We start from the raw sequence: 11,226 nt of genomic DNA on the forward strand, positions 1-11,226 counted from the left end.
TAAAAACCTTGAGCTAGTTTCTGAGAAGTCCTTTAATAAAAAAAAAAGGAAATAAAAAATAACCTTCAAATTAAATCCAGCGTCAATCAAGATGAATGCCGCCTGCTGACCCGCACAAAAACAGTCCCGACGCTTGGCTCCTACTGACTGACAGCTCCACTTTCCTACCAGCACCACATAAAGTAAGACGCGGGATCACCTGGTGACATCACTGGGCGACCCTGCCTCCTTGTGATATTATCGACCCAGCATGCCCTAGTTTCCTCACTAACAGTAGATGAGTCATGCTTTGGTGAGTGCCGGCTCCATAACAACCAGTTATTCACTGGTTGTTAAAGTAGAAATCTGGAAATTTTGCTTGTTGCCTGCGCAGTGGTGCTGTGCAGGCACTGCATGGGATTAATTTATTTTTATAGGGGAGAGGACACCGAAGATATACTCACCTGACCAGCCAATCCACCACCCACAAGACTGGTCCTTTCGGCTCCTGCCCCCCCCCCCCGTGGTCCAGCGGTTTTGTAAATGGACTATTCCGGATGTTAGACCAGCTGGACCATGGAGAAGCATGGTTTTCCGTAGGATTGGCGGGTCAAGTGAGTATGAGCTTAGTCTTCACTTCTTGAAAAAACCATACTGTGGGCACACAGTCCCACTGCATGGTAAAAGAAAAATTGACTGGAATTTTGCTTTAAGGATGCTAGCGAGTGCCGGCTCCTTAACAACCAGCTATTCACTGGTTCACACTGATGCGAATTGTCATGCGATTTGACTGTTCACATCGCATGACAAATCACATCCTATGATCAGCAATGGAACCGTTCTAACCAAGGTGGCACTGATTAGAAAAGTAGCTCCTGCACTACTTTTGCTGATTTGGGGTGCAACTTACGTAGACATCTGTGCACAAATGTCTATGAAGTCTCACTTGAAGTCACACTGCCATCCGACTTTGAAATTGTGCAACTACAAGCCCCACGATTTGAAAGTCAGATCCAGTGTGAAGCAGGGCTTAGAGTCTTTGCTGTGATCTTTAACGGATCTTTGAGGATGAATAACCATATCAAAAGCAGCTTGAGAGGTCAGGATGACTTGTTTTAAAGCTCTTTTACTGTTTATCAAGAATTTGTAAATATGTCAATGTCCATTGTCTGGGCATGGGAGCAATTTAGAATACAAACATGTAATCTTGATGTAATGAAATATCAATTGCATCTCCTTGAAAGTTTGCCACCCTTTGTGGGTTTTTTTAATAGAAATTTTGATTTGCGCCCAAATACGAGTTACCACAGCTGCTCTGTATGTTTCCATTAGCTGAGAGCAAATTACTATTTCCCACTGTTATTCATATCAGGCTAAATGAAGCAAAAGATGTCTATCAGTTTCCATGTTATTACAGATAGGTTTACAAATGTCTAACATTACATCAGCTGCAATTTCTGATGAAAAATGTTTTAATGAAATTATTGAACTAGTTAATGAAATCAATATTAGTAAGACTCCCGTCTTTCTCAAATTTAGCAATATTGCGATGTGTTCCTTTCAAGTAAATTACATTTGTCTGATTACATCATAAAGCATCTTTTCCAACTGAGAACCTGTGCTTTTTTCAAAACCCAATTTAATGGCCTCTTCACTTTTGTCCATTTTAAAGACTATTTCACTTTTCCTAATAAATAGAAGCCAATGTCCTTTTTGCCCCAGCCATTCCAATTTGCTAATCTCTCCCTTACCTTATCCATAGAAACTTTACATTTTCAAATTTCTGTTTGAGTTTTTGAAGAATACGTTTTGCTTGCATCACTTCCTGTATGTCATCTCCCATCATGCACTGCCTTGCTTCATCACAGAATAGGGCGTGTTCACCACTCTGGACCACACCACCTCTTGTTTTACTGTTAGACCACACCACTCTGGACCACTACCACCTCTTGTTTTATTTCCACCCACTTACCTAACTCTTCCTTTTCTTAATTCACCCACCATACACATTGCAATCTGATTGCACAACCTCCTTTAGATCTACCATCAGCTATGTAGTGCAAGGACCTGACTGATTTAATACAAATTGAATGGATTGTTTAGGTGTGTCCTCCTATTCCATAGTTTTGGCTAATCTAGAGGAAATTGTACAGGTTTTGCACAGTCAGATTGCACAGTGTATGACCATATTTATACAAGTAAATAGGAGGGAGTGGATGGAGATACTCATCTGTCAGGCCCTGTTCACATCTTCACATGGTGGGAATTTACATTCCCACATGCTTTTTATTTTTTTTGGGGGGGAAGCCTTTGAAGCATTTTAGTTCATCACTCATAGGGAAGCCCATTCATTTGAATAGGCTGCCTTATGAGTGACAAACAATCCACAGAAGCTCCAGATCTATTTTTAAAGTGGAGCATGATATGTTTTACTGTGCTTATTTGTGAGATTGCAGCTTGTTTGTCGCATGCAGACTGCGCCTACTACCCACGCTTGGGGTGGGATTACCATTTAATTGCACTGCAAGTGCGATGCCCGTTTGCAGCACTTTTCCAAAGAGTGGCAAAGCGCATGTTTTCTGTGCAGTTTGCCATGTGTTTGAAAGCTTTCAGGCCGCAGTCACACTTAGCAAAGTGGGAATGTGCATTTTTTGGCTCGTTTTCAATGTGTTGCCTTCCTCGCAGGAAAGCAGTTTATGGGACATTTTGGTGTGTTGCAGTTTTTGCGTTTTTTACTGCACATTTTGCTGCATTTGTCACTGTGTATCCAATCAGACAGGCCCTTGCAGCATATAGTTGATGGTAGCCCTAAAGGAGATTGTGCAATCAGATTATATAGTGCATGGTGAGCTTTACAGACTTCCTGGGACACACTTCTCCTGTTTTCAATACTATAGCTCTGCTCCACATAGGCTGCTATCTTATTGTTCAGCTCCTGCACACTCTGCCAAATGAATGATCTATGCAAGATGAAGTTAAAGCGGAGCTCAACCCAAAAGGGGAAGTTCTGCTTTAAGCCTTTGTCCCCTGCTTCCCATTAAGGATTGGCACCAAATTTGACAGGTACCCGCTCCCACTTCTGCTGCGATCGCCTAAGGTAATGGGAAGCGAAAGTTGTCCTCCCCCTCCCTCCCTGTAGTCTTCTGGGACACGTTACAGGTCCCAGAAGACTACGGAGCCATTTGCAAAGCACAGTGGGCCCATGAGCAGTGGGCACCCGGCTGTGAAGCCGCAAGCTGTCACATCCAGGTGCCCACACTGAAGATGCCGGCGCCGGGGAGAGAAGACTGCCGGTGAAACCAGCCGCTGTGAGGACACCGATGGACTGAGGGACAGGTAAGTGTCTGTATTTTAAAAGTCAGCAGCTACAGTTTTTGTACCTCCTGAATTTTTTTTTTTTGCAACTGGAACTCCGCTTTGAGGTAGAAAAAAAAATTGATGGCTGTGTATTTAGTGAGAATGGTGATCACTGATTGCACTGGAAAAGCATGAACCTGCAGAGTTGGGTAGGAGCAATCTCCTGGACGGGGAGAGCTGGTGCAGGGTCTGTGTTAATGAGGTCAGCTTGTAAACATTAATGCTATGTACATAGAGAAACTGGAATTTAGAAAAAAATGTGAACTTAGCCTTTAATGCAGCATGAAAATGTATGTGACTGGTTCATATCTAAGTGCTGCAGTTAAGTGTGAAGGTCAAAGGGAAAATTCAATAGGCCCATATGCACATATATGTGTGCATTACCATGTCCCCTGTATGCACACATAACAGTGTAAATAAAAGGAAAAACTGAATTACCTATCCTAACTCTTCATAAAAAAAAACAAGTCGGGGATATTTAAGTCAACTAAGCTTTGTTTTAATACACAGCTATAATGTTATTTGGATAAATTAATCAGATTAATTAAAGGAAGTGGAAGTTGATTTATGAAAGGCAAATAGGCTATTCACTTTGCAGGGAAATTTTCCATTAGCTTAGTAAATGAAGTGAAGCTCTGCTGACTTTCATCTTCTAATCATGTGCAAGCAACATGTTTTTTTTCCATGCATGTGATTAGATATTCTTTTCAAAGTGATTTTTCACCGCATTCACCGAGCTAAGGAAAAATTCTCTTTGTAGCATGAAAATTCCCATGCTATGAACAGACTATTTGCCTTTAGTAAATCAACCCCAGTGCATCACAGCAAAGGTGATTGTGATACTGTTCTTTATTATAAATGTGTTCTATCAGCACACTTCACAGCTGTCCTATCTTCACTTAGGACATTCTCTGCCAAGCTTTGCTGGTTAATGGGAGAAAGGTAATTTATAAACTTCTACACTGCAGAAAATTGAATTAGATTCATACCAGGTGATGTCTTATGTGCATTGATAAGCATCTATTTATTTAAAAAAAAAACAGAAAACAAATTAAAGCTAAATATCTTGACAAAAGTGTGCAATTTCTTAAAGAACCTTTTTTGGATTATAGGACTAAAGATTGGGTAGTTTATGCTCAGTATTTCAAGGGTTTTTGTGGTCAGATTGCTGTTTCCCCATAACTTTGACTAAGTATAAAAAATATATGTTGTATTCCAGCCTTTTGTAAACTTGCATAAATTAACACTCAATGAGAGTGACTTTAAGGCTGCCTTTAGACTTGCGGTAACGTGGAGTAAAATGCGTATTTAAGTGCATGGTAACGCTTGGCAGTTTTTGCACTACATTGCTGTGCCTTTTATTGATTTATTTAGAATGGCACCCCAAATCACCACTGTACACATGCAATGTGTTGTGGTGCACTGCATTACAAAAAAGGGTCAAGCTTTTTTTGTGTGGCTGCCAAAGTGCAATGGCACATTAACATATGTGTGGTAGAGCACCACAACTGCATGAACAGGTCTTAAGGAGCCCTTAGCGTTATAGAACAATATACTCCAGAATGAAGGGGGTTAGCACATGGTGTGGAATCAACCAGGCTGAAAATAACATTAACAAATGGTAATGTAACTATATTATCCACCTTATATCTTGTTGAAAATGTATTTATTGTAACATATATAACAGATTGCAAAAATCTGTATTTTTGCAAGGTTTGAGGGCAAAGTTGATTAAACTGGATTTCCCCTTTAAAAGCCAACGTATCTCCCCCTTTTCCCCTCTTCAAGGATAATATTTGTTGTTTAGAAAATGATATATGTATCAAAACTGTTGAAAACTGGACCAATGCAAACACAACAGAAATCCATTTCAAGGTGTGGATATCTCATGTTTTTCACCACTGTCTCCATCATGTAGGACATTCTGACCTGCTATTGACCCTAACAGTACCTCATATGATTCTGTTGTTTCTTCTGTCCTGTTTTTGAACAATTAGAGCAATGTTAGCTACAAAAAGGATCACTTTTTTTTATAAAGACTTTCTTTTTTGCCAAAGTCAGTGCCAACGCAGGTTGAAAAGAAATTTTAAAAAGTTCCTATATGTGACTGTTAAATAAAGGGTGTGCACAAGTTTTTAGTATTAGTACATAACGAATATTTAATTACCATTGCACCACAGTGTTCGGTCTATTTTTATGTGCTAACATTTTCTTTATTTCTTCCTCTGAGCGCTATTATAAATAAGGAGGTTTAAACGGTTATGTATCGTTGTACAATTCACAGCTGTCTTGTATACAGTGAACATTTGGTTTTGAAGTCGTTAAATACCAAGTTTGTGTCTGGAGCTCCTAGTTATATAACACTTGAGTCATTCGAGCACTTAGAGCACAAATACTGAAAGATGGCTCTCTGTATACACAGAATTCATTAATTCACAAGGCCCCTTTACAGTATGCCTACTCTTTCTATCACTGCCGGATGGTGTCCCTTACAATTTAAATTAAATCTCCTATCTTCCTGATTATTCATTATTCAGCACACTATTGCAGCCCTGTAGCATCCTGTAGCTGAATCACTGAATGACACTCTTTATAATTCAAACATTACAAGGGTAGGAAAACCAACTCTAGATTGAAAATATGCCACCTGATAAGTACTCATTATAGAGTGTCTGGAAATTGCCTATTGATTTCTTGCCACACTCTTAAAATGTGTATTATTTCCTGTTATAATATGGATCACACTACTAGGCTTTGGTCATTAAAATGATTATGATCTGGTAAAACGATAAAACAACAGACATGAAGATGCATCAAGCGCTGGCAGACAGACTTTCCTAAAAGTCTTCAAAGCAGATCTACCCAGAGACTGCATGGTTAGATAAGTTTCAAATTTAATTTTGTGTCTGTGTATCAAACTGCAGTTTTGTTAGACTTATGCATTGTTTTAAACAGATGCAATAGTTTATGTCAAAAGTATAATAGGTTACTGTATACATAGATATGCTACCATTTATTAATGTCCATAAGGTTGCTGAACATTTCAATTGTAGACATGGGCTGGACAGATAAATAGACATATAGAAATTATTACCATACAGGTCCTGGGGGACAGCCAAAAATGTCCACAGATTCTGCAGAAAAGGAGAAACCTCCTTGATTACAGTCAGCCAGTCCAGCATCCAAAATATGACCTGGAGACACTTAGCTGAAATTTTTTGGTGGATACTGCACTACTTTCCCTATAGTCACACTAATGCGGTAGAAGTCTTCTATCGCTTTAACAAACTTTTCAAGGTCGAATTTTCTAACATACAATCTCCATCTAATATATATGGACAACATGTCATATATTCAGTGCTACACCTGCGATTCTACCTGGCAATCCTAAAGGCATGACACTACCAAATCATTACTGTTCTGTAAGGCAAAAAAATATCAGAACTGCATACTCAGTAAAATACAGGAAGTTGTTAGTCAGTGTAAGTTCATACAATGAATATACAAAATGTATGTATGTGGAGTATGTATGTATATGCATCTATATCTAGAGATAGGTAGATAGATGGGTAGATAGATATGCATGCACAAACATTAATCATTTCTACTTGTTTTACTTGATAAACTGATATGTCCACACTAATAAATATATACATATGTATTAGTGTAGACATATCAATTTATCAAGTAAAACAAGTAGAAGTGATCAATGTTTGTGCATGCATATCTATCTACCCATCTCACTCAATATCTAGCTATAAATCCATATACTTTGAGGGCTATTATAATTACCTCCTTCACATTAGCTTATTGAGTTTCTATGTCAGCAGATAGGCCACCATAAATATGCAATACGGTTGGTCTATATTTGTAGGACTCAGAAAGACTTTTAATTAAGCTCCAGAATATCCTTATTATAATCTCCCATAAAGCTTGATTTTTATTCAACCATTAAAAGAGCACATCCAGAGCTCCATTACTACAGTCTGCATAACTAGGGCAATGTAGGCTGGATGAGGCAGCCCTAAATGTATCACACAGAATAAATGTCACAGCATTATTTATTTATTACATTTCGCTTTAGAGGCTGCAGATGCCTTTAAAGGCATACTTTGCAGTGCTTAGTGCATGACTTGGATAATTACAACCAATCTCACATACACATCACAGAGCAAAAATGACAATACTGTACCTGGAACGGCTAAGGCTTGATCCCTTTTGAAAGCAAAGGTAGCTCCTGCATTGCCTTGGTATCTGTTGTATTGATTTTAGGTTTTCATACTCAATCTTTCTTGGTTTTTAGCTGTACTTTTACATTCTTCATGCTTGTCAGACTGAGGCATGGCTGCACACCACTTCATTTCTCTATATATTGTGTGTGTTTTTCTTGAGATCCATGGATAAAAACTAAGACAAAACACGTTTGTTCCCAGCTCTGGTACTTTCTACTAGATTAAATGCCCATGATTAAACTTTCTTTCTGCCAATGGCAGGTTGTTAGCTAACTAGATTTCTCATGCCTCAGGCAATATCCTCAAACATGCAGCGATAGTATAATAGCATTCCAAATTCTGATGAAGGTTTTGACGTGGAGGTCAGTAGTTGGCTGAGAGTCCTCCAGAGTACAGTACCAGAGCATACGTATCAGGTGAGGTCAAGGAGCTACAGAACATGAGGTTTGTGACACCTAATGTTATTTGTTCTAGGTTATCTAGAAGTTATTTCCAGAGTCTTGAGTTTTTATGAAGTTTCAGTACAGGTTAAGGTTACTGCCAAGCACTTTTATCTTGGTATCATGTTTTGTATTCAGATATTTGGATCCCTGAAGGTTTTTCTTGTATATATGAATGAAGGGTCCAGATATGAAATACCTGGCTGCTGTCCTCCAGACTGAGTCTTTTCTGATGGATTTTCACCACGCTGCATTTTTACATTAGAAAACGGCATCCGACTGATCTGGACACAATCTAGCAAGACCTTAAGAAGGATGTGTTTCCTTTGGTATGGTCTATACTTCTAAACCACCATGGCATTGTGTTCCACAAGTCTACCTGAGCTCAATCACAAGGGAAAGTTGCACACCTCGAGCATCCAAAATATTCTGAAGGATCTTCCTAAAAAAATACACATGCATCATCAAAACCCATTAAACTGCAATAAAATATGTGAAATGTTAAAAAAACACCTTAAACAAAGTGACACCTTTAACAAAATGACATATGTCTGATTGTCTTTAGCCACAAAGCATCACATAATCTGAGCTCCAACACTGAAATAAAATATTGACATATTAAAACTAAACAGTTTAAATTAAAAAAAAATTGAAACAAATAAAGCTGCATATCTGATGACCATCTTTTTCTTGAGTGACTATTTTGATGATCAAAGTACACATATAAATTGTACTTGTATACATGAAGAGAGAAAAAAAAAAAAAGCTAGGCTACAGCACAAAGCATGGATCACTTACATGGATCTAGGAGATTTCAGCTGATCCTCAAGATGATTCCTATCTCATCATGTAGTAGATGAAAGTAGCCTTCCTCATAAAACAATGCTGTCTTGTCTTCTTCACTTTGAGAGTGCCGTTGTCTCTCGCAGCCTGTTCTTGTTTCATTGTTAGATTAGCTGACGTCCTGGGAAGAGAAAGTGGTTGTATGGCACCTTCTAGTGGCTGCCTTTGGAAACAGCAGCAGGCAGCAATCCATGGCATCACACCGTAGACAAGAGGGACATCACAGTGCTTGCTGTGCACTCTATGCACCCTGGAATGAAAAGAATTCAGAGTTAAGCAGGCATGATATGACTGCTACATAAGTGCAAACATAATAAAAAATAAATGCTTAATTATCATGTGTTAATAAATAAAATCTAGATTGTGATTAGACTAGGAAGGTAGTTATAATGTGTGTCATTTTTGTGCAAACAATACATTCATTTGCAATAATAAAAAAAAAAAGCATTTTTCTCAAACCAGTTTTATGATGCTCGTCTAAGCTGTATTTTCAGCTTCCTGATTAAATTCTCAGTATGTAATACTTCTACATACCCACAGGCAGTCAATTTGTGCAGCATTATACTGAATCAGCCTCACTTAAATGAAGGATATTAGGAAAGACTGCTCTCTGCTTATCATCGCTGATGCGCCATTTCAGTGTTTGCTATCAAAGGAAATAAAACTTGCAAAATGATTTCACTTAACAAGTGCAGCTGATTCTTAGTTGTTACCCTAGGCAAACATCGATTAAAAAACCTGACAGATCCAAGAAGTGAGGATTTTGGGTACAGACCGATGACAGGAAGCATATTTGAACATTGAGCTAGACAAATATTAGCTTTCCAACTCCAATGATTTTGTGCATTTCATTTTTAATGAAGAAATGGAAACTTGCGTCTTGTTAACAGACACTGAAACATTGTTCTTGTAGTATGATTGGTATGTATAGCCACATATTTAGATCAGTTAAGTAATAGAACAATTCAAATATGACATATAGGGGGTTATTTACTAAAACTTGAGAGTTCAAAATCTGACCAAAATCAGCTTCCAGGTTTTAATATCAAAGCTTAATTAAACAAGATGAAGATAGAAGCTGATTAGCTAACGTGCACATCTGTACCAGATTTTGCACTCTCCAGTTTTAGTAAATCAACCCAAGAGAATGATATTGTTAAACCTTGAAAAAGCATAAAATCCTTTTAAAGTTCTTTTAATTGTCTGGCTGGTGATGATGATTAGTACATGCAATAAAGTATTTGTATAAGTACAATTCTTATTACTGCTATTGTTGTGAGTGTGCTTTCAGTGTTCTTTTTCACATTAGCACATGTAGAGCTTTGAAGCTGCAGCATGATGTTGATACGCTTTAGTATGTTTTGGCATGCACTGAAGAACATTTTATTGTGCATTTAAGTGTATACAATGCTTCAAGATGCACAAAAAGAGGCAAAATGATTTTCTTCCGTACAGCCTGTGCACTTAGCAAAGAATTTTTTTCACTTTGCAAAGTGAATGATAGTAAATAAGGTGTGTTCATTGGCCAATCATGTGTAAAAGAAATTAAAACAACAGTATTTTCGCTAGCAAATGACTACATAATTAAATAGAAAACAGCTTCATCTTACTTACAAAGCTCAGTGAACATGAACTTTTCTAAGTGTATAGGAGTTGATTTACTAAAGAGAAATGAGCTGTTCACTTTGCAAGGGAATTTGCCCCAGAGGTTAGTGAATGAGTTGAAACTCTGCTGACCTCCATTATCTAATCATGTAAGCAAAATTGCTGTTTTTTATTTTCCTTGCATTTGATTGGATAATCTTTGCAAAAGAAACTTTACCACATTTACCAAGCTTTGGGGCAAATTCCCTTGTAAACTGCAACTTCCCTTGCAAAGTGAACAGGCTATTTGCCTTTAGTAAATTAACCCCAAAGCTTCTATTCCTTCAAACAAATCAGACCCAACATGCTAAAATATAGTTAAATTAAGCAAAAATGCTAGTTAAAAAAGATGCAGAGTGGATCTGGGTTTATTTATAGTTTAGTTAGAAGAAAACTAAATTCTAAGGCACCATCAAATGGGAGGTCAATCAATCACAGCTCAAGCAACCCCTGGACACCTCTGGAGGAACCCCATGGTTCATTGGAACCCTGGTTCAGTATGACTGCTCTAAGGGATTGATTTACTAGGCAAATAGACTGTTCATTTTGGAAGGAAAGTTGCACTATGCAAGTGAATTTTCCCCAGAGCTTAGTGAATGTAGTCACATCTCACTTTGTGAAGAATACTGAATCACCTGCAAGAAAAATTAAAAAAAAAAATAATTTTTGCTTGCTAAAGATTGGATGATGGACATCAGCAGAGCTTTGCCTCATTCACTAAGCTCTGGGGA

At 38.0% G+C, this 11,226-nt stretch overlaps 1 protein-coding gene across 1 annotated transcript in view; it reads right to left on the bottom strand.

Moving 5' to 3' along the window:
- Window positions 1–8,944, bottom strand: part of DRD1 (dopamine receptor D1) — a 64,389-nt gene extending 55,445 nt beyond the window's left edge. The window contains exons 1-2 of the mRNA XM_089672999.1: window positions 8,807–8,944; window positions 7,529–8,450 (exon numbers count right to left, since the gene is read on the bottom strand). The gene's annotated coding sequence lies outside the window, so the exon portion shown is untranslated. The remainder of the gene's footprint in view (window positions 1–7,528; window positions 8,451–8,806) is intronic.
- Between the last annotated feature and the right edge of the window lie 2,282 nt (window positions 8,945–11,226).

Source organism: Staurois parvus, unplaced genomic scaffold (genome assembly GCF_062004578.1).
Source record: "Staurois parvus isolate SC_StPar_1 unplaced genomic scaffold, SC_StPar_1.0 ptg000133l, whole genome shotgun sequence".
In the NCBI taxonomy this organism is placed as follows: Eukaryota; Metazoa; Chordata; class Amphibia; order Anura; family Ranidae; genus Staurois; species Staurois parvus.